The sequence below is a fragment of the Schistocerca cancellata genome, chromosome 4, assembly GCF_023864275.1.
Source record: "Schistocerca cancellata isolate TAMUIC-IGC-003103 chromosome 4, iqSchCanc2.1, whole genome shotgun sequence".
NCBI lineage: Eukaryota > Metazoa > Arthropoda > Insecta > Orthoptera > Acrididae > Schistocerca > Schistocerca cancellata.
In genome coordinates, this window is record NC_064629.1 from 884,257,445 (window position 1) to 884,281,363 (window position 23,919).

The 23,919-nt window shown below is 43.4% G+C and overlaps 2 pseudogenes; both read right to left on the reverse strand.

The window, feature by feature from the left end:
• Positions 1 to 1,168: 1,168 nt before the first annotated feature.
• Positions 1,169 to 1,286, reverse strand: LOC126185821 (5S ribosomal RNA; annotated as a pseudogene).
• A 66-nt stretch (positions 1,287 to 1,352) lies between these two features.
• LOC126185822 (5S ribosomal RNA) lies at positions 1,353 to 1,470 on the reverse strand (annotated as a pseudogene).
• Positions 1,471 to 23,919: the final 22,449 nt, after the last annotated feature.

The window sequence follows — 23,919 nt, forward strand, 5'->3', positions numbered from 1 at the left end:
GCCCTAATCAACTCTGTTAAATAATGAAAGAGCAAAGCAGTGAACAAGCAATGAAGAAATTGCAAAGCACAGTTAGATGTCAAATATTAACCAAGATGACACAGGAATAGTCATTTAGGATCAAGATGTATCCTGACAACAGTATTAAGATTCAGTCTCAATTTTATGTAGCACAAGAAACCAGTTATATTGAAGGGTGGCATTACAGAGCTTAATATTGTACACAATGAAACAAGTAAGCTTTGAAATAAATGACCCACCAGAGCAAGTTGAGTGTATACAGGAACGACTAAAGCATGCCGAAGTAATTGTGCAGTGCGCCAAATCGTTAATTTGAACAAATTACTGCATTCAACCAGTTCGCTGAAGTCTGTTCGCAATAACAGTTCATTTAAGCACAGTTCAGTAACAAATTTCCGTACTGGCACTCAGGGATAGCACATTCCCAAAGTTGGAAACTCCTGCACTGAAAAGTCCAAACTAACTGCACACCACACTATCACTTAAACACATGCGGCTCACGGCCACACAAGATCTTACCCACCTTACCCAACCAGACGAAAATGCCCGAAGAATTTTATGTAGCACAAGAAACCAATTATATTGAAGGGTGGCATTACACAGCTTAATACTGTCCACAGTGAAACAAATAAGCTTTGAAATAACTGACCCAGCAGAACAAGTAGAGTGTATACAGGAACGACTAACGCATGCCGAAGTAAACGCTGAACTCTGTGCTGACTTATTTAAAACTTCTGTCACGTGACTGACAGATTTAGCCAAAAGAGTAACTTCATGCCTCGCCACCATTTCATGAATACAATCCTTTACAAGATTTAAATATTCCAGATACGTATAGTATACAAGTTCGAACAATTGCAACTAAATACGATTTGATTTTAGTGAAACATTGGGAACCAACTATCATTAAATTTCATTTTCATACTTAATTACTAGTCAATTAAAAGCACTCCGTCTTCAGGCCACGAGTGGCCTACCGGGACCATCCGACCGCCGTGTCATCCTCCGTGGAGGATGCGGATAGGAGGGGCGTCGGATCAGCACACCGCTCTCCCGGTCTTCATGATGGTATTCTTGAGCGAAGCCGTTACTTTTCGGTCGAGTAGCTCGTCAATTGGCATCACGAGGCTGAGTGCACCCCGAAAAATGGCAACAGTGCATGGCGGCCTGGATGGTCACCCATCCAAGTGCCGACCACGCCCGACAGCGCTTAACTTCGGTGATCTCACGGGAACCGGTGTAACCACTGCGGCAAGGCCGTTGCCCACTAGTCAATTAAGCATCTTTATTTTTTCACCAGTCCCTCACAGCTTTAGGCAAATCCCGAAAAATGGCAACAGTGCATGGCGGCCTGGATGGTCACCCATCCAAGTGCCGACCACGCCCGACAGCGCTTAACTTCGGTGATCTCACGGGAACCGGTGTAACCACTGCGGCAAGGCCGTTGCCCACTAGTCAATTAAGCATCTTTATTTTTTCACCAGTCCCTCACAGCTTTAGGCAAATGGATATTTTACAAACATTGATTAACAAATTTCCTGTTAAATAACCATCAACAATTATAAGCAGTAGTATAAATCTTTTATCAAGAAGCTAATCCTTTCTTGTACCTGTGGAGAACTGTTTGTTTGGGCACTTTAGAACAGATTATAAAGTAATTTATTTATAACAAATCCCTGGTTTGTTTACTGGTTTGTTAAACACACTCGTTTTACAGTTGGCTTCATATTCGTTGAGACTGTATATCGTATGTATATGAGAAGAGGGTCAGTGCATGTTCTGACAGAAACTTCGCTGGTATCAGCTCAGCATCCCCAGAAATCGTGACATCAGCGTCAATATTTTCCGGAATCAATGAAGCCAGCATTCGACTCTCTGGCAGTGCATTATTCCTGGAGTTCCCTTGGAATTCCCTTCTCCTTCCCCTCCCCCCCTTTCTGTGGTTTTGAGAAAACGCGGAGGGGCCTCAGGGCACCAATGGAATGCTATCTTACCCTCTCCGCCCTCAGAGCTATTTCAATTTTTATACTTAGATTGCGTGTGCGTTGTCCTTTACCTTCTGAACTTCCGTCGAGTATGAAGCGCCGCCGCGATCATCTGGCAAGAAGTAGTCTCACAGTTACTATTTGACAGTTCTTTTCTGTTATAACAATATGGATTTTATTAGCAAAAACCAACCAATTTGCATACGGGCGTCACAGCATTCCGACGTGGCAGTTAACGTTATACTACTCCACGCACGTGTATTTGACAGACACGCTGACCTATTGTGATAAATTAATAACGTTTATACTTAGTTTTTTGTTGTTATTGCTACAGACGAGGATACGCAGAAGTTCCTGCCTGAGCCACAGCACCAGCAACAGCCACCGTCCGCAGGATGACTTCCCGAGATTTCGGATCTGGTGTTCTGCGGCTATTCAACTCCACAGCCACAGCTGGAACTACTAAATCTCACCGAGCCTCAGACAACCCCAACGAGAGTACTGCTTTCCGCCGTCACATATAACGTCACTGCAAGTGGATGTAAACGCGTTATTGTGGGTCTATCACCGGATTGTGACTTTGACGTGGCAATAGAAGTGGAAAACGCACAACCCGTTGGTGCTAAGGTTCAATATTCATGGTACGAGGGGGCTATACAGGGCGGTCAGAAACAGTCTAAAATGCTTGTGAGGGTGTTGGTGGGAAGTTGTTAAGAAAAATATTCGGTACATTTTCATGTTTCCAAGTTATTTAGCATTGAAGTATGCGAATGAGGCCGTCGGGCGCCAGTTCAAGGAGTCGGCCGGAGGCGGTGTAGCGCATGCATATTATTTGTTTGATTTCCTCAAACCGAACAAACGCAGCTTTTGTTCACCTAACTTATATTTATCACTTCCGGAAAACACACATTTTAGCTGGTAATGAGCATTTCAGCAAGTGGTAACTCACTGACACACACATGTCCGTGCACTACAGTACTGCGCGTGCAAGTGCTTGAATTTGCGCTCACAGCAAACTGATTGGCTAACTTCAGTGATAAATAGCTCGGAAACGGCGCAACATATCGAAATTCATTTTTTAACAACTGTTTCTCAGCAACACCCATACAATCTTTTCAGAGTGTTTCTAACCAACCTGTATTTGTGGTGCTGTGGAATATAAAGAGAGGAAATGTGACGGACGAGTATGACGCATCTCATACTCCGATTAACGTTCACATGATTGGTCGTAAGATGTTTATAATATAACTATATCGTGAGGCAATGCTAAAATTTACTTATGGCATATGAACATACATCTAAAGCACTCATGTGTTGTTAAACTTAAAGACTTGTACAGTCCAGTTCTGTAAAATTGGGCTACTTTGTCTCTGATTAAGTGTGATTTTTGATCTAGCTGGTTAGAGTCTTACTATGAGAATTCATTAAAAATGCTATGTACAGACTTAACTCGTAGGTTAGCTCAGCTCATATCGAAACTGGAAAATATTGAAACAAAATCTCAGAAAAAAGTTTATGAATGTCCAAGTAAAATCGTATTTGAGTCTACTTGAACACCTTACCTCGTTTCGAATGAAAGTGAGTTCTAAATTGAAGGCTGCACATGTTACCCCATAAATAAGAAAAATCTGCCTCTAGGCTCATTTTAATTATCCTTAGAAAATTTTAATCAGCTTTTAAAACATTACATATACTCAACAAACTAAAACAACAAAAACTGATTAAATATACTGGATATAAATCAAAAGAAAGTGGTAATATATGAATGCCGCACTAACCAAAAGACAACACATTAACACGAAATGATTAAAGTACTGAAAATAAGTCAAAATACTATAAACTTCTAATAATATTAGGATACAATTCAAAAAACTAATACCTGAGAGAGATTAAACGTAATTACAAGGCATGTTGTATCTCTTTCTGTGATTTTCACTCTGTTATGTACTCTTTGTCGACTTCACTGTCATCCACAATTTCATCATATGATTCCTCGGAACGGTGGCAGTTTTAGTATGGGTTAGTTCTTACACCATTGCATGGACCACAGATCCATCCGCGGTATTTTACTCATTCGCTCCAATCATGTTTACCTCTATAATTTTTCCAGTTTATATGGCAAATACTGAATGTAAATGTGTCTTCAGTTGTTCTCCGACTTACAAGAACTGGTCTGTTTTATCGTATAGTTTGGGTACTCGTGGATGAAAGTCCTTTCTGGCAGGATGATGTCTATGCTGACACAGAAAATCTCACAGAAGTTTCCATTTCATTCTCGTGCACATGTGTATCAGATGCATTTGTTCGTTTCCTTGTTTTCGTCTCTTCTTCACACAACTTACTCGATGTTGCCTCAACAACTGTAGCAACCTATCATTTCTACTCATTTCCTTACTGTTGCCATCTAATCCATCAGGAATTCTTTTCAACGCCTCAGTGTGGGTCGAGGGATGCAGGCTGGTAGATTTAAGTCTTCAGACCAAATTTTTGCTCACTGTTTCACTAATTTCAATGCATAGTGTACTTAACAAGAAAGGACACTCTCCGTTTCCTCTTCATTGAGACAATTACTGCAACATCGAGGTGTTCCGCTTTTGGTGGGAGTGGAGTGATATAAATTTTACTATGTCTGCATGCTTCAATCACTTTAGGAGAAAAGAGGCTAGCAAGGTTGTCTGATAGTAACACCACTGTGTCTTCAGGATCACGGGTGGCTTCAACAAGTGGCAACAAAATTCCAAAGAATCACGCTTCGAAGAGGTTTGTGTCAAACCAACCACTTGGATTGCTGGCATATTTTATTCTAGCTAGTCCGGCTTGAGTCCAGTTGTCCTACAGGTTGTGTCTTGTACATATGCTTAGAAGAAAGTAGATCTTCATTTGCGTTCCCGCGTACGATCAAGCGAACTGAAGACTAGGAGTGCCTTTGTATCCTTTCTACCCTTTTTGTGTTTCTGGGAACAACAACGTTTCTGCACCCAGGATTGTCCGTAACGTTGGTCTCATCAAAAATGTAGAGATAAAACACGAAAAAGTTGTGACTGAAGGCGTTGTTTAATTCATACCTCCAATGGTTTGAATACAGTCACGTTTTAAGCGGCAAAATATGGATAAAATTAACTAGAGATTTTTATTTTTTACTTCCTGAAGAGGAAGTTCAGCATTATTGAAGAAGTTCAAAATGTCATTACGGTTGACAGATGATCAGAACTGCTTTATATTGGAAGCTATTGTAATGGAGAGATTGTTCAAGCTACCAATTAATTAGGGATATCTGGACCGGGGGTATTCTCTTTGAAGACAGGTGTGTTAGCGGAAGTCTCCAGTTTGCCGCCGTGCCAACGGTTTCCGCAATGATGTCTTCTTCACTTTTGCTCGAAACAGTTGGATGTCCGACAGTTCCAAGATCCTTGCCAAGCAATCTTCTTACAACTGCAGTTCTAGAAACTGTGAATTTTATTGCAGCCACCCTCTTTGACATCCCCCTCCTTAACAGCATCTCTGGCCTTTTCCATGTCCTCCTTTTTACAGTTGCGCTTAACAACGTTTTTTTCGTATTTCTTACCATTTTTGATGACTAATAACCTTTAACAATGGAAACCATACTTCACTCAAACAAAAGAATTAATGGATACCAAATTACGAAATTATTATAGAGCAGCATATCCAAAGTAGCCCTGTGGTGCATAAGTAGCGCCTTTTTACTGTATTAATTGCAACGGACGGATTGTACCTTTCTCATCCATATGTAAGAGGGTCATGCTATGAATGTTGAGTATTTGCAAAACAACAGTGTTAATATGGACCAAGTGGATCAATGCATGTTTCCCCCCGGTACCTAAGTGCGTCAAACCTATCAAGTCCGTAGAGGCTAGATTCACGAATGGTATTCCGATGTATGATTGCGCCTGTTGAACTCAGTTCAATACAGGCTGGATTTAAAGCTTACAGAAGACAACTTTTCGCGAAATACTGTGGTTCGGCGTAATGATAGCAAATAAATGAATACACGATGATTCATCTCCCTTTACGACTGTCGTTTTATGCAGCCTCCAATGTTATAGCTGGCCCTCATAAACAGCGAACGATATTTTCGTATTCTGCCGCTCTTTATGGACAAAAAAGGAACAGAAACTTTTGGAAAGAAATTCAATGTAGTTAAATTTTGTACAGGGATATGTTTTCGTTAGAGGCCGTAGTTCTCAAGTTATTCAAGAAAAACGTACAATAGTGGCCCTCAAACGCACTACCACTCCCACACTCAGCCCTTAGGGGTCAGAACTTCTGGTATGTTGTTCATAGCACTCCCTCCTACAACTGTAGAAATATTTGAGATGGAACAAATTTTTCCTCAAATTAGACCTTTACTGGGCTTCATTGACTTGCCTTATGACGCCTCTGGCTTAATCGAGCACTTAAAAATTGTAAAATTAATGTTCGTATAAATTTTACCGAACAATTTTGTGAATTTTAACAACATAAAATAAACAATTATATAGTTGTATTCGTCAGACCTTGTGACTACGAAACTGCTGTGCTTGTAAGGGTTAAGTCTGGATCGAGCTGTCAAAGTAATTAATTTTAGAGTTACGAGTACGAAAGTCGTTTTGTGTTCATTACCCTCATGGACAGGTTTAAATTAATATCATTAACGAAGTAGTCGACTATGCTGGTGGTGTAATAGCCCAATCAGTAAAGACCAAGAAAAGCCGAAAATCGGGAATAGTTCGAGTTGGCCGAAGGGAGTACCACGAGCAAAAATCTAGATATCCTGACTGGTGCGGGATGAGTGGGGTGTGGAGGTAAGTTTGAAGGTCAGTTTTATGCGTTTTTCTTCAATAACTCCAAAACAGTGGGCTCCATGGAAAACGTATCCCAGCAAAAAATTAACTACGTAAAATTTTCTAGAAAAAAGTTCTGCAAATGTTTTTCCGTGGGCTATCAGTTTGTGTTTAGCGAGCGAGAGAGTACGAAAATGTCACGTGTGGTTTATTAAGGCCAACTATAACAATGCGGGTTGCTTAAAACGACAGCGGTAGGGGCAGCTGAATCACCCTGTGTATTTAAATAAGTAAAAGAAGTAGATTTCCTAAAAAAAGTGCTGCTGTTATTTCCCTTCCATGTCCTCTGCAGTTAGCTGTTTTAAAAAAGATATACATTGCTACTAGGCAACGAATCCGTGTGCTACCAGTTAATTGTAGCTTAACAACTAAGTTCTGAGTTATTAGTAGCAAGATACAAACTTGCAATTTATAGAAGTAGTTTCTTTAAACATACATTGTGTAAAGTTTTACTACTGAGATGCTGACACCGCCGCTGCCTGTACTCCTACTCGTCTTTGAGTCTGCGTTTTAATTTACACCGCTCCGTGAGGGATGATTGGCACAGAGTGAAGCGAGCATATTTTAAGTACTATTTTCTTGTTGACATTTGGATTCTCCTAGTTAGAAATCGACACTGTGGAAGATGCTTTGACAGCCTACAAAATGAAACATAGCATAAGACTCTGAAATCACGGTCTTTTACGAATAACTAGGATGAAGGGACTCCCACTGCTTTTGGGCAATATACCGTCCATTCTAGTTCAGTACTCGGGTTATAAAAACCTGTGTTTTACCCGAAAATATCCGAACGATCTGACGGCGTCCCACCAATGTATACGTGGTATCGCGACAACGTAACGTAGGCGTACCATGTTACGCCGGCATATACACCACAGTCACACCATCCATACACCATACAAACACCATACATATGAAATACATACGCCATGGTAAAATATTTTGAAGATGTAAAATAATGACGTCGTAGTACAGTCTATCAAACACGTGCCTACCGATAACTTAGTTCACTCCTGGGGTTGTGATTTGACATATAGATTTATTGTGTATCTTTTACTCTACAATTGGAGGTCATCCACGTTAGTCAATATCAAATGTGTAATCGTTGTTCACAATCACATCGCTGTTGTGAGAGAGCTGACATTTGTGAGTATAGTCATGAGTAAAACTAACGGATTCGGAAAGCCTCCCACTTTCGAATTTACTTTGCTCCAGCATAATGAAACATATGGGGGGGAAAAAACTACAACAGTGCATCCCGCTCTAGACATGATTAATGGCACATTAAACTTCTAGGGAACTTTCCAAAGCTGTGAACTGAATAAACACAACTGCCATTATACGTCACGCCTTCTCTGCTTTCGAAGCAACTTCTCTACACAGCAGGCCCGTGGCATGCTGGTACTCAGTACGTCTTCTTGTTTCAGCTGACCCTCGTGGGGTACACAGAAATTCCGTGTGCCTGAGACACACGATTGTCACAAATCTGTCAGTCATCTCTGCAATGTGGGGAAATCTTAATCTACAATTTAGTAATCTACAAAGTGTTGGATATTTTTGTACAAGCACACCACCTCCTGTTGTAATTAACAATATACTGATTTCCACAAATACCCCCAGTCTACGTACGGGGATTGAGCGGTCACCACAGTGCAACAAGTAAATTATCACTACAAAGAAGCATAGCCATGCCTTATTGGCGTATAACAACGCTATGAGACTACCCCCTGAGTGACGTATGGTACTTCAGCATTCCAGTGTGTGTGTGTGTGTGTGTGTGTGTGTGTGTGTGTGTGAGAGAGAGAGAGAGAGAGAGAGAGAGAGAGAGAAAGAGAGAGAGACAGAGTGTTATCCGACCTAGTAGCCAATGGCGTTACGGTGATGGGTCTCCCAAGGCACCAATGGCGTGCAAGCTGCCCCCCCCCCCCCCAACAACACCCTTAGAGCTAATTTAATTTTTATTGTTCGATTGCGTGCGCCCGTCTGTACATCTGTCGAGACCTCACGTGTTCATCTGAAAAGATGACCATGACAGCAGAACTACTGGAGCAGGACATGTGGGTATTCTGCAACGCACTGTTGTTTGAGGTATCAGACCTCTGGCGGAACTGTTGGGCCAGAATTTTCATGTGTTCCGCACTCAAGTATTGCCTGAAATATCGCACCAGCAGCAAACGTCTGCAGCTCAAGGGGCTCAAATCCAATACTAGTAGAACTGGTGGACAGGGACATGCAGACATTCCATGATACACTTCTGCCAGAGTCTGAGCAGCATTGAGGACAACAGTATACAACCTTAGGAGACTCATTACCAGATTGGGCCTTCCAATACAATGAGTGGAACCTAATGTAATTGAGTGAATGTAAATTTCTATATGTGAGAAAAATATACATTCGTCCAGTTCTCATGTGCTCACACTTGTGAGGACTTTATTTGCTGCAAGCGATGTGTTTGTCAAGTTACGTTGTGCAAGACGCGACAGTTGGCTGCGACTCCGACGCTGCCCCCTCCTCTTTTCCCTCCCTGGCAGACGGCGACACGGCCGCAAGACGACTGGAGTCGTCGCTGTTTCCCAAGCTCCGGTCGGCGGCGGCGGATTCAAATACACTCCTGGAAATGGAAAAAAGAACACATTGACACCGGAGTGTCAGACCCACCATACTTGCTCCGGACACTGCGAGAGGGCTGTACAAGCAATAATCACACGCACGGCACAGCGGACACACCAGGAACCGCGGTGTTGGGCGTCGAATGGCGCTAGCTGCGCAGCATTTGTGCACCGCCGCCGTCAGTGTCAGCCAGTTTGCCGTGGCATACGGTGCTCTATCACAGTCTTTAACATTGGTAGCATGCCGCGACAGCGTGGACGTGAACCGTATGTGCAGTTGACGGACTTTGACCGAGGGCGTATAGTGGGCATGCGGGAGGCCGGGTGGACGTACCGCCGAATTGCTCAACACGTGGGGCGTGAGGTCTCCACAGTACATCGATGTTGTCGCCAGTGGTCGGCGGAAGGTGCACGTGCCCGTCGACCTGGGACCGGACCGCAGCGACGCACGGATGCACGCCAAGACCGTAGGATCCTACGCAGTGCCGTAGGGGACCGCACCACCACTTCCCAGCAAATTAGGGACACTGTTGCTCCTGGGGTATCGGCGAGGACCATTCGCAACCGTCTCCATGAAGCTGGGCTACGGTCCCGCACACCGTTAGGCCGTCTTCCGCTCACGCCCCAACATCGTGCAGCCCGCCTCCAGTGGTGTCGCGACAGGCGTGAATGGAGGGACGAATGGAGACGTGTCGTCTTCAGCGATGAGAGTCGCTTCTGCCTTGGTGCCAATGATGGTCGTATGCGTGTTTGGCACCGTGCAGGTGAGCGCCACAATCAGGACTGCATACGACCGAGGCACACAGGGCCAACACCTGGCATCATGGTGTGGGGAGCGATCTCCTACACTGGCCGTACACCACTGGTGATCGTCGAGGGGACGCTGAATAGTGCACGGTACATCCAAACCGTCATCGAACCCATCGTTCTACCATTCCTAGACCGGCAAGGGAACTTGCTGTTCCAACAGGACAATGCACGTCCACATGTATCCCGTGCCACCCAACGTGCTCTAGAAGGTGTAAGTCAACTACCCTGGCCAGCAAGATCTACGGATCTGTCCCCCATTGAGCATGTTTGGGACTGGATGAAGCGTCGTCTCACGCGGTCTGCACGTCCAGCACGAACGCTGGTCCAACTGAGGCGCCAGGTGGAAATGGCATGGCAAGCCGTTCCACAGGACTACATCCAGCATCTCTACGATCGTCTCCATGGGAGAATAGCAGCCTGCATTGCTGCGAAAGGTGGATATACACTGTACTAGTGCCGACATTGTGCATGGTCTGTTGCCTGTGTCTATGTGCCTGTGGTTCTGTCAGTGTGATCATGTGATGTATCTGACCCCAGGAATGTGTCAATAAAGTTTCCCCTTCCTGGGACAATGAATTCACGGTGTTCTTATTTCAATTTCCAGGAGTATACATAAGAAAAATAAGAATTCCGATTTTCTTGCTGTAAAAAATACTGTATGTTAATGCAACAAAGTTACATCGGCTCCCAGAGTTAGTTTTTCGATACAGATTCTCCTTTTACTTTAAAAAATTGAAAAGTATCTCTTCCGGTTTTGCGTGTTTTTTTCGCTGTATATTACTTCTCTATCAATTGTGAGGAAAGTAAAAGGCACAAAAAATTGATGTTTGCGTATCTTACAGTTTCACATCACAGCTTGATAATGAGGTGTCTATTTTTCCGATATTCGTCACAGTTATCCCGATACTTAATTTACAAGTAACCTACTGCATAAAATTTGAATTGTGTACAGTGAAAAATGTGGTCGCTGGCTACTTTACGTATGGTTTACGTTAGGTCATACATCGTTGCCGATGAAAAGAAGCTAACATATCGAAATTATTTTTAAAGTTGAGATCAGAATGATATCGAACTCCTTTACCGAGATTTGGGCTCATATATCTCCGGGAGCGTCGCGACTAGCCGCCAGTTCTGTCGACGCGCAACGAGAATCGTGTGGTCATCACACGATAGAGAATGCATTTGTTTTGTTTCTCTGACACATTTGGACCTAATGAAACCATTTTATGTCATATTTCTCCGGTATGAGTTACTAATATTTCTCCATATTCTCTTGACAATTTCATTTAAAATGCCACGAAATGTAGGTTTCTTAAACCCAAGTGATCAAGCAGAACCCATTTTCGTGGTTTTGCTGAGGCATCTGAACCTGTTCCAAGCTTTCTTTCTCGTTTATTTCTCTGATACGAGTCCCGAATATTCCTCCATCTGTTTTTGCACATTTCACCTAAAATTCCAATGAAAGATAAGTTTATTAACAATAAGCGCACGCTTGCGTCATTGCATTGTTTCAAGTTCTTGACAACAAGATAGGGTTACACCTTAAACATCTCTAGAATTTTCATTCTGAACGTCTACAGTATACACTGGCAGAAATGTGGAAGAAATAATGTCCGTGCTTGTTCACAAAATTTCCCCAAATTATACTTGTCAGTTTCTCCCATGCAGAAACTTTTGGAACAAGCTAAGACAACTTTCATAGCCGTCTGAGTCTTTATTCCCATCCAAATGAACTTCCATATTCTTATATTCTGACAGCATACATCGTTATGGATGACATGAACATTTAATCTTGGCAAGCTGCACTCAAAAGATGACTCCAGGATTTACAAAAGACGAATTTCAATTGTGAACTGTGTCAGACCAGAAGGGCCTTGTAAAACAGTAGTGCACTTTTGGCACAAGTATTTTGAGCACCATCTCCTACCAATGAATTGAAGTGCATGTGACAAATTACTTATTGCAGCATACTGTTTGCGCAATCTGTTGAGAAATGCCTTCCTCAAAAACGAGCATCTATTGATTACAGAAAGCTGCAAAACAATCTGGTGGTGGTTTTTCACAACTAGAAGGTATCATCAAGACACCAATCTACCGTTTACTTTCAAAGTGAAGGTATTGTAAAATGTAACTTTCTCATTGTACTTTAGATTGTTCATTTTATAATGTACTTGCCGTTTTCAATTATTATCGTCACAAAAAAAGAGTAATGCGAAAATTGACCTTCAAGTTCATTTTCATCATTCTAATTCTACATCTGCATGGATTATACTGATTTTCATAACAGGCCTGAAAAATTTGCATTAATGGGAAAATATTATATATTTCACTGACCTGCCAGTTTCAACTGTGCACCAGTTTCTTCCCAAATTATGTCTCTGAATATAGTGTCTCTATATTTAGGGTTCTTCAAGTCGTAAAGGCAAGGATGTTGCGAAACCAGCTCACAGAGAATCACATCCTATGAGTGGCTCATTTCAGTTTTCCTTGACTGGCTCGACATCTTTCTGGCAGCCGTACGTCTTTGTGTCGTGCGACTTCCGTCGCAACACTGCTCACTGGTGCAGTGCTGCGGCAGCTGCCGCAACAGTCGCGCGTCGCATCCCAAAGTCGAACTGCGCATGCGCCAGCAAGCAACTTCTGACGTCACGTAGCGACCCGTCGCAGTCGCTAGTGTGCGTCGCGTCTTGGACAACGTACCTTAACGCCACTGCAGCGGCGTCGCGTCGGTATCATACTAAGGTCAGCTTTCATAATTGATTTTGGGCTCAAAAGCATCCATCATTCATCTGTTGTTGAGGATCAGGGGGTGAGTATTTGTTATAACAAATTAATTTTTTATCACATGCACGAGCCAGTACTATCGTAATCTATGGCTTTTGTATCCATGGTCACAATTTTGGAGATTTATGTAACTGTGCAGCAACTGCTACAAGGAAATAAGTCTTGCACATTTACACTGAATATTCCAGTGCTGTGAATATGTGTTAGCGGTTGCATAGGACCCGGTACAGTATTTGTTCGGTGTAATATGCCGGTTAGGTGGCAGCAAGCCGAAACTACAAGACTCTGCCCATCATGGAATCTCATTGTGAAAATGTAATGTGTAAAACCGATGCCGATGCCTCACTGCTACTATGATCAGCAGAATACTACAGAACGACCAGTCCAGGGGATGAGTGTAAGTTTATACAGACAGCAGTATTTTACTCAACACCTCAGACATATACTATTTTACACATTTAGTAAACTGATTACATGTTGCTACATCAGTTGTCTATATCTGTTACAGACACTCGTCATTAACATTCAATATGTTACATGGGGCGTTAGAGCAATGGAGTGCATCCATCCTAGGAATAAATGGATTTCCTGACCGTGTATCACCATCTGTGTGTAGTGCTGTAAAGTTTAGAAAGTAGGAGACGAGGTAGTGGCAGAAGTGAAGCTGTGAGGACGGGCCATGAGTCGTACTTGGGTAGCTCAGATGGTAGAGCACTTGCCCGCGAAAGGCAAAGGTCCCGAGTTCGAGTCTCGGGCCGGCACACAGTTTTAATCTGCCAGGAAGTTTCATATCAGCGTACACTCCACTGCAGAGTGAAAATCTCATTCCGGATCTGTCTGTAGTCCTAAGTAAACTATTGGTGATCATACAATACTACATAGCTCTGTCAAGTCCCGTTTTAGACAATATGCTTGCCCACACTTTGGAATTATTAGGAGCAGCATCATCTACAGACAGTACATTTTCTACTTCAAGCGCTTACTTTGTTTATTATTAGATAACCAGTGTGGATTGTCCGTAGTGAGCTGTGTTACTGTACTACATTTAAAGGTTGTTTCAAAATTCATGTTACACACTTCTGGAGGTTGTAGAGGGACTTAGTAGATCAAGTTACACATAAGAATCATAAGAATCCACATCCAGATACTTCATCCAACGTCACTACATAACGTCAAAGCTATAGGCGCCGGCACTTGTGAATGTATGTAAATACGGGGTGATTCCGTAATAATGTTACAGACTTTCAAAGGTAATGGAGAAGAAGAAATGTATCAATTAGTTATAAGCGGAAACCGTTGTGATACCTCTGACAGTGGAATGCATGTACCGACACTTTTTGTTGCTAATATTGGTAAATTTCAGAGGTGGTATTATGGATCAAAACAAGAAAAAAGTCTACTAATCATGGGCACTAAAATGCATACCTTAAGAGCTGTGAGCACATGTTCAATAGAGAAGTGTTTCACACTAGCGAAGATGCGTACCTCCTCAGCTACGCATTTTAGAGCTTATGTTTACCAGATATTTTTTTCTTGTCTCGGTCCATACTACCACCTCTGAAACTCGCATATCCTGCATTCTTAGCAACAGTGCCGGTACAGGTATTTCACTGTCAGAGGCATCAGAATTACTTTCGCTTGTGGCTTTCGACTCGTTCATTTCCGAACCGCCGGCCGGAGTGGCCGAGCGGTTCTAGGCGCTACAGTCTGGAACCGCGCGACCGTTACGGTCGCAGGTTCGAATCCTGCCTCGGGCATGGATGTGTGTGATGTCCATAGGTTAGTTAGGTTTAAGTAGTTCTAAGTTCTAGGGGACTTACGACCTCAGCAGTTGAGTCCCATAGTGCTCAGTGCCATTTCCGAACCAGAGACGCTTTCTTCAAACTGATACATTTGTCCGTCTCCATTATCCCTGAAAGTTTGTAAAATCATCTTTGTATCACTCTGTACATACATACATTTACAGGAGCCGGCGCCTATAGCTGCGACACTTCGTAGAGTATTTGGATGACGTTTCAGGACATGTGTTCCTATGCAAAACTTGATCTCCTAAGGCCCTCTACATCCTCTAGAAGCACGTAACATGACTTTTGAAACGTATTGTATAGATTTCAGTCAGTTTTGAGACTCACATAGGCTGAGATTCTGCAAATGTTATCCCTCAACATTGTTACCAGCAGATGTGTACAGTACAACCTTCCAGTAACAGAACGGTCAGTGCAGTAGACGAGTGTAAGTGTGTACACACAGGAGTATTTGGTTCAGCATCTTGGACGATGTCAAAGGTTACACTTCAGTAAACTGGTAACATGTTGCTCTATCTGCTGTCTGTCAGTAATATGGACTCGACATTGGCGGTCTACCAAAACTGTCAGATAAGAGTTTAGAGAGATAGTGTCCATCTGTATTAGGCGTAAGTTGATTTCGTGATAATGCATCATCACCTCTATATATACAGACTTAAGTAAAATATTGTTGTTCACGGCAGACTACATTGTTGCATTAAATCATTTCTTAGATCATATACCCACCTATGCTGTGGAATTGGAGCCCCATCAGTCGCAGATACTCCATTTCTACTTTTAGCTTTCACATAGATTATTATCAGATCACTAGTGTGGGCAGGCCAAACACCTCCTTCAACATCGACATGCATGTTCAAAGTAGCAAATTATGTTGTCTGAAAGGGCATCCAAAGTGCGTCAAAATGTGCAGTACAGTCAAACGCAGTAAACTGTTTCCCAAACTAGAGCTTTCTTCTCCACCACTCTCAGTGCCCACACCACTAAACAGACGTGACATGCTGGTTGACAGTCTGTTAAGCTCCATCTGTGCAGCCACGTCTTATATATATATCAGACATGGGCTACGAATGTCAAAAAGCAACTGCATGGTGTAATTAATATTATGCTTCTTGAAAGCGATAATTAGCTTTTCTTAATACCGGAATAATGTGTCAATTTGATGGGAAACATGACAGAAAACCTGATATTTCATTATACATGTTGATTCAGAGCATACGTTCCATATGGCACAATGCTGCTGGAACCCCACAGCAGTGGGAAACAGTATGTCACTTACAGAATGAGATCATATGATCATTCGGCATAGCATTTTCTTGCGTGGTGTCACTGGTAGTTGGTGGTAGTTACCGTGTAGGTACTGTATGAGGATCTAAACAACGAATGGTCGTCATGCTTACAGACAATGCATCGACTCTTCGGCGGCCAGTAAACGTTTGTCTTTCTTTATAGTTGAGGCAGTGCCCCTAATCATGTTATCTTAATGTCAGGCAGCTAATTCCACCAATTTTCCCTCTTGTATTTTAGCCTGTTCCACCACTTTTTACTGGTGATTGCACTTGACAGGTGTTGACATAACTCAAATGCAGAAGGTTTTCTGATCCGTTTAGTTTTACACATGGCTGCACACGCAGATCTCGACCATGTCACAACAGCAATGTGATTGTGAATAACGATAAGGCAGTTGGGTTGGTTCAAATGGTTCAAATGGCTCTGAGCACTATGGGACTTAACTACTGAGGTCATCAGTCCCCCAGAACTTAGAACTACTTAAACCTAACTAACCTAAGGACATCACACACATCCATGCCCGAGGCAGGATTCGAACCTGCGACCGTAGCGGTCACGCGGTTCAAACTGACGCGCTTAGAACCGCACGGCCACACCGGCCGGCAGGCAGTTGGGACTGGCTGTTTAACATGGATGACCTCCAGTTGTAGAGTAAAAATCTATGCACGTCTTTGACACTGTGCTAGAATGTATCAGTGTTTTTTAAATGTTGACAAATGGTGTTAACAACATGCTACCATGTGGTATCATCTAACGAATAATTTACAGGACAGCTGCTGTGTGGTGTTCAACAATGCTCTGCAGTTTGTGTACTGGTGAACACGTAAATCAAGAAGCCAATTATTATTATTATTATTATTGTGGTGTCACCGCCAGACACCACACTTGCTAGGTGGTAGCCTTTAAATCGGCCGCGGTCCGCTAGTATACGACGGACCCGCGTGTCGCCACTGTCAGTGATTGCAGACCGAGCGCCGCCACACGGCAGGTCTAGAGACACTTCCTAGCACTCGCCCCAGTTGTACAGCCGACTTTGCTAGAGATGGTTCACTGACAATTCACGCTCTCATTTGCCGAGACGATGGTAGCATAGCCTTCAGCTACGTCATTTGCTACGACCTAGCAAGGCGCCATTATCATTTGCTATTTATCTTGTGATGCATGTACCGTCAGACCGATGTTCACCAATTATGGATTAAAATTAAGTATTCCAACAGCTACGACCTTTTTTTGCTAAAGCCTAACTTCCTTAAATGTTCCAGACCTCACGCCAGCCTGCGTGAGCTTAACGCGTGCCTTTCGGCTACCAATCATAGTGGCTTGGCTGTCTTGCCGTCACAACAATTATTATTATTAACTACTTTCTATTTGCATATGGTTTAATAAACAACACTGACTCCAACAAAAACGACAAAGAAGAGATATATTAAAGCAGGAGAAGCATCTTCGTTTTACCACAGTACCCAAAAGCAATGTTGCTCCATTGGTGCTGCCTTCCCTGTGTACGTAATTTCATATTTATCCATCTTGAAAGTCCTGTAATAATCAATAGTTTGAGCAGTCGCTGACTGGGTAGGAATGCATGTATGTTGGGACAGTCTGAGACTTGGAGAAATGTCAGTTCAATCGAATATTTAATGTAAATGCACACAGAGGACAGCGCAAGACTTTTTTCCTTGCAGTAATGCTTCCGATCTTGGTCTAGTCCTCTCACCACAGAGCACAAACCCAGAATGGAGAGCAAATTGCCGAAGAGCAGTGAAGATCTACAGCTGTTGGCTGATACCAACAGTGCATGATTGATAAATAATTCAGATACTTTTGAGTACCAGCTATATTGTTACATTGAAATTAGCTCTTGCTCAAGAGCTATTTGGGTGAAGACGTACACTTAACGTTACGCAAATAATTATTTACATTGCACACATCTTTCACTGGATTTACACAGTAGGCAGATAGATACTGATTGACATAAAGTACTCAGTCTCTTTTTTGGCTTCTACATCTGCATTTTGGCGTATGCTACCAATTTCCAAATTTTGCACCAGTCGTCTAACATTTTGCAGACTATATATGATTTTACTATATATTGTCAAAGTATCTTACCACAACATCTGTACAACATATACGCAATATATGTATGGCATAATAGTGGTCCATACTCCGGGGTAAGGTGTTACACTGGCGTAAGTACTCCAACATAATGTGCTCCGACAGCATAATTCCAGTGTTAGACCGACGTATACGCTGCAACATATGAGTTAATTGGTTATATCAATGTTATTCTTTATGAAAGACCCAAATATTTTAGCTATGGAAGTTCTTGTAGGCTGGAAGCTAATAAGAAAATTTTTGTAGATATTGTTATTTACACATATACACACACAATCGCTCAGTTTTATGGTACTGTCCAAACAATTCTTTTCTGTGTGCCTTAATAATGTTAATAGGAGTATGCAATAAGTTGTACTGATTCGTCGTCTTCATCTCTATCAACTCTATCCTACTACACAGACAGTCTAGTACCAAGTCTTTCAAGGTTCTCTATCTCAATCACCACCTCAAACTCACAGTCTGGTTATAGCCCCACTAGCAGTCTCGTTGTTCAAAATGGTTCAAATAGCTCTGAGCACTATGGGACTTAACTGCTGTGGTCATCAGTCGCCTAGAACTTAGAACTAATTAAACCTAACTAACCTAAGCACATCACACACATCCATGCCAGAGGCAGGATTCGAACCTGCGACCGTAGCGGTCGCTCGGTTCCAGACTGGTGCGCCTAGAACCGCAAGGCCACTCCGGCCGGCAGTCACGTTGTAAGTGTTGGTGAAAAGCAGTACATTTGTGAGGCTGCTTGTGCTTAGTGAATTGTGGCTGTGCAGCCACATAGTTGAACGACATAGGGTTCGAAAGTTCGCGAAGACGTCGTGTGGATGGTGACTGTTACCGCTGCTGTCGTTCAGGCGGGAAATTACGCATATCCTCATCTGTAACAATAACAACTAAAACATTAGTATAAACGTTAATAATTTATAGTAGCAGGACAGTGCATCAATAAAATACACATGCATGGAAGTAGTATTACGTTAGCTGCCGTGCTAGAGTGCTGTGACATGCACATACAGACAGATGGGTCGTTGCTAATAGTAACCATATTGTTATAACAAGCCGGCCGTGTGGCCGTGCGGTCTAGGCGCTTCAGTCTGGAACCGCGCGACCGCTCCGCTCGCAGGTTCGAATCCTGCCTCGGGCATGGATGTGTGTGATGTCCTTAGGTTAGTTAGGTTTAAGTAGTTCTAAGTTCTAGGGGACTGATGACCACAGATGTTAAGTCCCATAGTGCTCAGAGCCATTTGAACCATTTTTTTGTTATAACAAAAAAAAAAGTGACAAGTAATTACTGTCAGATTTCTTCTTCCCAGTTCATCGTTGTTGTTGAATCAGCGATTCATATGGGGCAGATGTACAGACGGTAAAAGACAGCGCACATGGAATCTAACTATAAAAATTAAAATTGCTTGAATGGTGGGGGAGGGGAAGTGCTTACCAGCCATTGGTGTCCTAAGTCCCCCCCCCCACGTTTTCGCAAAACGCCTAACGCTATTAGCCATAGGGGGAGAGGGAAACGAATTTCAGAAATAATTTCATTGCCCGAATGTTGTTTCCTGATGCCGATATCATCTGTTCCAGGAATGCTGATGCTGATTCTGATGAAAGCGAAATTACTGCCAGTCATTCTCCTACTCATATGTAGTTTGTCTCGCTTTCGTTGTGAACAGTTTTATATATAAACTATAATAAAATTTCTAATATTGGTCGTACAGGTATGGTGATAATTCATTGTAATCTCTACTTGATTAAGAATTTAAAGTTGTAAGGACGTTTGATATATCTAATACGGAACAAAGTTTTGAGTTTATGTTGTATACTTAATACTTCACACATTGGCGCTGTTAGATCCTCGTCGTGTTAGCCTGTTTCTTGCAAGTGGCCAGCTGTATGTAGTCCATAACGACATGAGAATTGCAGCCTTCTACCAAGAAGCAGCCGGCCGATGAGGCCGAGCGGTTCTAGGCGCTTCAGCCACCCTATAGTTGGAGCTCGTTCACTTAAACGGTTAATTACAACTGTCTTGTCGTTATTTATAATAACATTGCCGTTTTGTCGGTAGTTTTATTACAGACAGAAGTCTTGATTTGATGTTATGTAGTCACACACTTCCGTTTTGCTAAAATTTCAGCAATATCTTGTGTTTTATACATGTCCGTAAAGTAACAGTCGTCTTCAGCAAGCTGTTACAATATTCTAGACATTTGGTCCAATAGAACATAAATTTTAACGTTGGCGAATTCCAGTTCATTTGGTATAGCCACAGGATTTTTGCATTTTCTCGACATGTTTTTCAATGCATCCTTGCCTTTATTTATTTATTCTCTTGATGCTACACTGTCATCATCCTCGTGTAGGAGAAACAGTAGCTTCGCCTTGATACTGTATCCTGCAGAGATGAACTTGGCCAATTTACCGCATAGATAATTGTTAAATCCACCACAAACTGCCTTCTTGACATTACGCACCGTCCCTTTTCTCATCACTCTTTACAGTCCACTTTGTCAGACATTTTTACCGCCATAACGTTGTCACAAAATTGTCTGTAATAGCAATAAGGACATTTATGTTCTTCTTCCTAGGAAGCGGGACTTTTTCTGTGTGGTTTTTGTTACCAATGTATGTTACAAGATTGTCCAAGTTTCCAGTAATAGCCACAAATCAATGTGTTAGTCTTTCGGTCCATCGTCTACCTTTAGCGATATTCAGCACTATTGTGTAGGCTATATTAACATTTTCTGCTACCACAGAACACTGATCAGTTGCAGCTATCAAGCCGCCTTATATACTATAAAGATCCGAGATGTTGGAACTACCGGTAATGTGATCATGACTATATTTCCAGTTGTACAGAGAGTACCAGTATGCATATAGTTGAGTATTATAAAATGTTTTAATTAATACCGCCTGACTTTTCTCTGTAACTGGTAGTATGTTAATTCCAAATTCAAAACTTATACGTAAATGTGCTTCAATCGCATACCAGTGACCGGTTACATGAGTATTATCCATAACCAGGGAGGGCAGCATACCAGTGGCCATCTCAGGTTTATGAAACGCCGCGAGCACCACAAACCCCAACATTTCACTGTCTCGTAGGAAAAGCACTCAAGGGTAGCCGCTATCATAAGTACAAACTTTAATTATACACATTATAATTATGTTTATGTGGCTTGGGAAGTTGGGTTGATTAGACATGGATAAAAATTACAGAACTGTAGTAACATTTATGTGTATTGAAAGGTGCTTTTTCCTGTAATAAACAGTAATAAACGCCAGTTACAATACAAAAGGATTGATCGTTACAACTGTGTTTGGGACCAATTGTTTATAACGGGAGCACAAGCAAGACAGCGGTATTCCTTCACGCGCATTACAGTGAGGGGACCTATGTCATGGGATAACTGCTAATATCGTGTCTGACCTTCTTTGCCCATGTTTAGTGCCGCCACTACTTCTACATCTACATCTACATCTACATTTATACTCCGCAAGCCACCCAACGGTGCGTGGTGGAGGGCACTTTACGTGCCACTGTCATTACCTCCCTTTCCTGTTCCAGTCGCGTATGGTTCGCGGGACGAACGACTGTCTGAAAGCCCCCGTGCGCGCTCTAATCTCTCTAATTTTACATTCGTAATCTCCTCGGGAGGTATAAGTAGGGGGAAGCAATATATTCGATACCTCATCCAGAAACGCGCCCTCTCGAAACCTGGCGAGCAATCTACACCGCGATTCAGAGCGCCTCTCTTGCAGAGTCTGCCACTTGAGTTTGCTAAACATCTCCGTAACGCTATCACGCTTACCTAATAACCCTGTGACAAAACGCGCCGCTCTTCCTTGGATCTTCTCTATCTCCTCCGTCAACCCGATCTGGTACGGATCCCACACTGATGAGCAATACTCAAGAATAGGTCGAACGAGTGTTTTGTAAGCCACCTCCTTTGTTGATGGACTACTTTTTCTAAGCACTCTCCCAATGAATCTCAACCTGGTACCCGCCTTACCAACAATTAATTTTATATGATCATTCCACTTCAAATCGTTCCGCACGCATACTTCCAGATACTTTACAGAAGTAACTGCTACCAGTGTTTATTCCGCTATCATATAATCATACAATAAAGGATCCTTCTTTCTATGTACACTCCTGGAAATTGAAATAAGAACACCGTGAATTCATTGTCCCAGGAAGGGGAAACTTTATTGACACATTCCTGGGGTCAGATACATCACATGATCACACTGACAGAACCACAGGCACATAGACACAGGCAACAGACCATGCACAATGTCGGCACTAGTACAGTGTATATCCACCTTTCGCAGCAATGCAGGCTGCTATTCTCCCATGGAGACGATCGTAGAGATGCTGGATGTAGTCCTGTGGAACGGCTTGCCATGCCATTTCCACCTGGCTCCTCAGTTGGACCAGCGTTCGTGCTGGACGTGCAGACCGCGTGAGACGACGCTTCATCCAGTCCCAAACATGCTCAATGGGGGACAGATCCGGAGATCTTGCTGGCCAGGGTAGTTGACTTACACCTTCTAGAGCACGTTGCGTGGCACGGGATACATGCGGACGTGCATTGTCCTGTTGGAATAGCAAGTTCCCTTGCCGGTCTAGGAATGGTAGAACGATGGGTTCGATGACGGTTTGGATGTACCGTGCACTATTCAGTGTCCCCTCGACGATCACCAGTGGTGTACGGCCAGTGTAGGAGATCGCTCCCCACACCATGATGCCGGGTGTTGGCCCTGTGTGCCTCGGTCGTATGCAGTCCTGATTGTGGCGCTCACCTGCACGGCGCCAAACACGCATACGACCATCATTGGCACCAAGGCAGAAGCGACTCTCATCGCTGAAGACGACACGTCTCCATTCGTCCCTCCATTCACGCCTGTCGCGACACCACTGGAGGCGGGCTGCACGATGTTGGGGCGTGAGCGGAAGACGGCCTAACGGTGTGCGGGACCGTAGCCCAGCTTCATGGAGACGGTTGCGAATGGTCCTCGCCGATACCCCAGGAGCAACACTGTCCCTAATTTGCTGGGAAGTGGCGGTGCGGTCCCCTACGGCACTGCGTAGGACCCTACGGTCTTGGCGTGCATCCGTGCGTCGCTGAGGTCCGGTCCCAGGTCGACGGGCACGTGCACCTTCCGCCGACCACTGGCGACAACATCGATGTACTGTGGAGACCTCACGCCCCACGTGTTGAGCAATTCGGCGGTACGTCCACCCGGCCTCCCGCATGCCCACTATACGCCCTCGCTCAAAGTCCGTCAACTGCACATACGGTTCACGTCCACGCTGTGGCGGCATGCTACCAGTGTTAAAGACTGCGATGGAGCTCCGTATGCCACGGCAAACTGGCTGACACTGACGGCGGCGGTGCACAAATGCTGCGCAGCTAGCGCCATTCGACGGCCAACACCGCGGTTCCTGGTGTGTCCGCTGTGCCGTGCGTGTGATCATTGCTTGTACAGCCCTCTCGCAGTGTCCGGAGCAAGTATGGTGGGTCTGACGCACCGGTGTCAATGTGTTCTTTTTTCCATTTCCAGGAGTGAATTCGCAATACATTACATTTGTCTATGTTAAGGGTCAGTTGCCACTTCGTGCACCAAGTGCCTATCCGCTGCAGATCTTCCTATATTTCGCTACAATTTT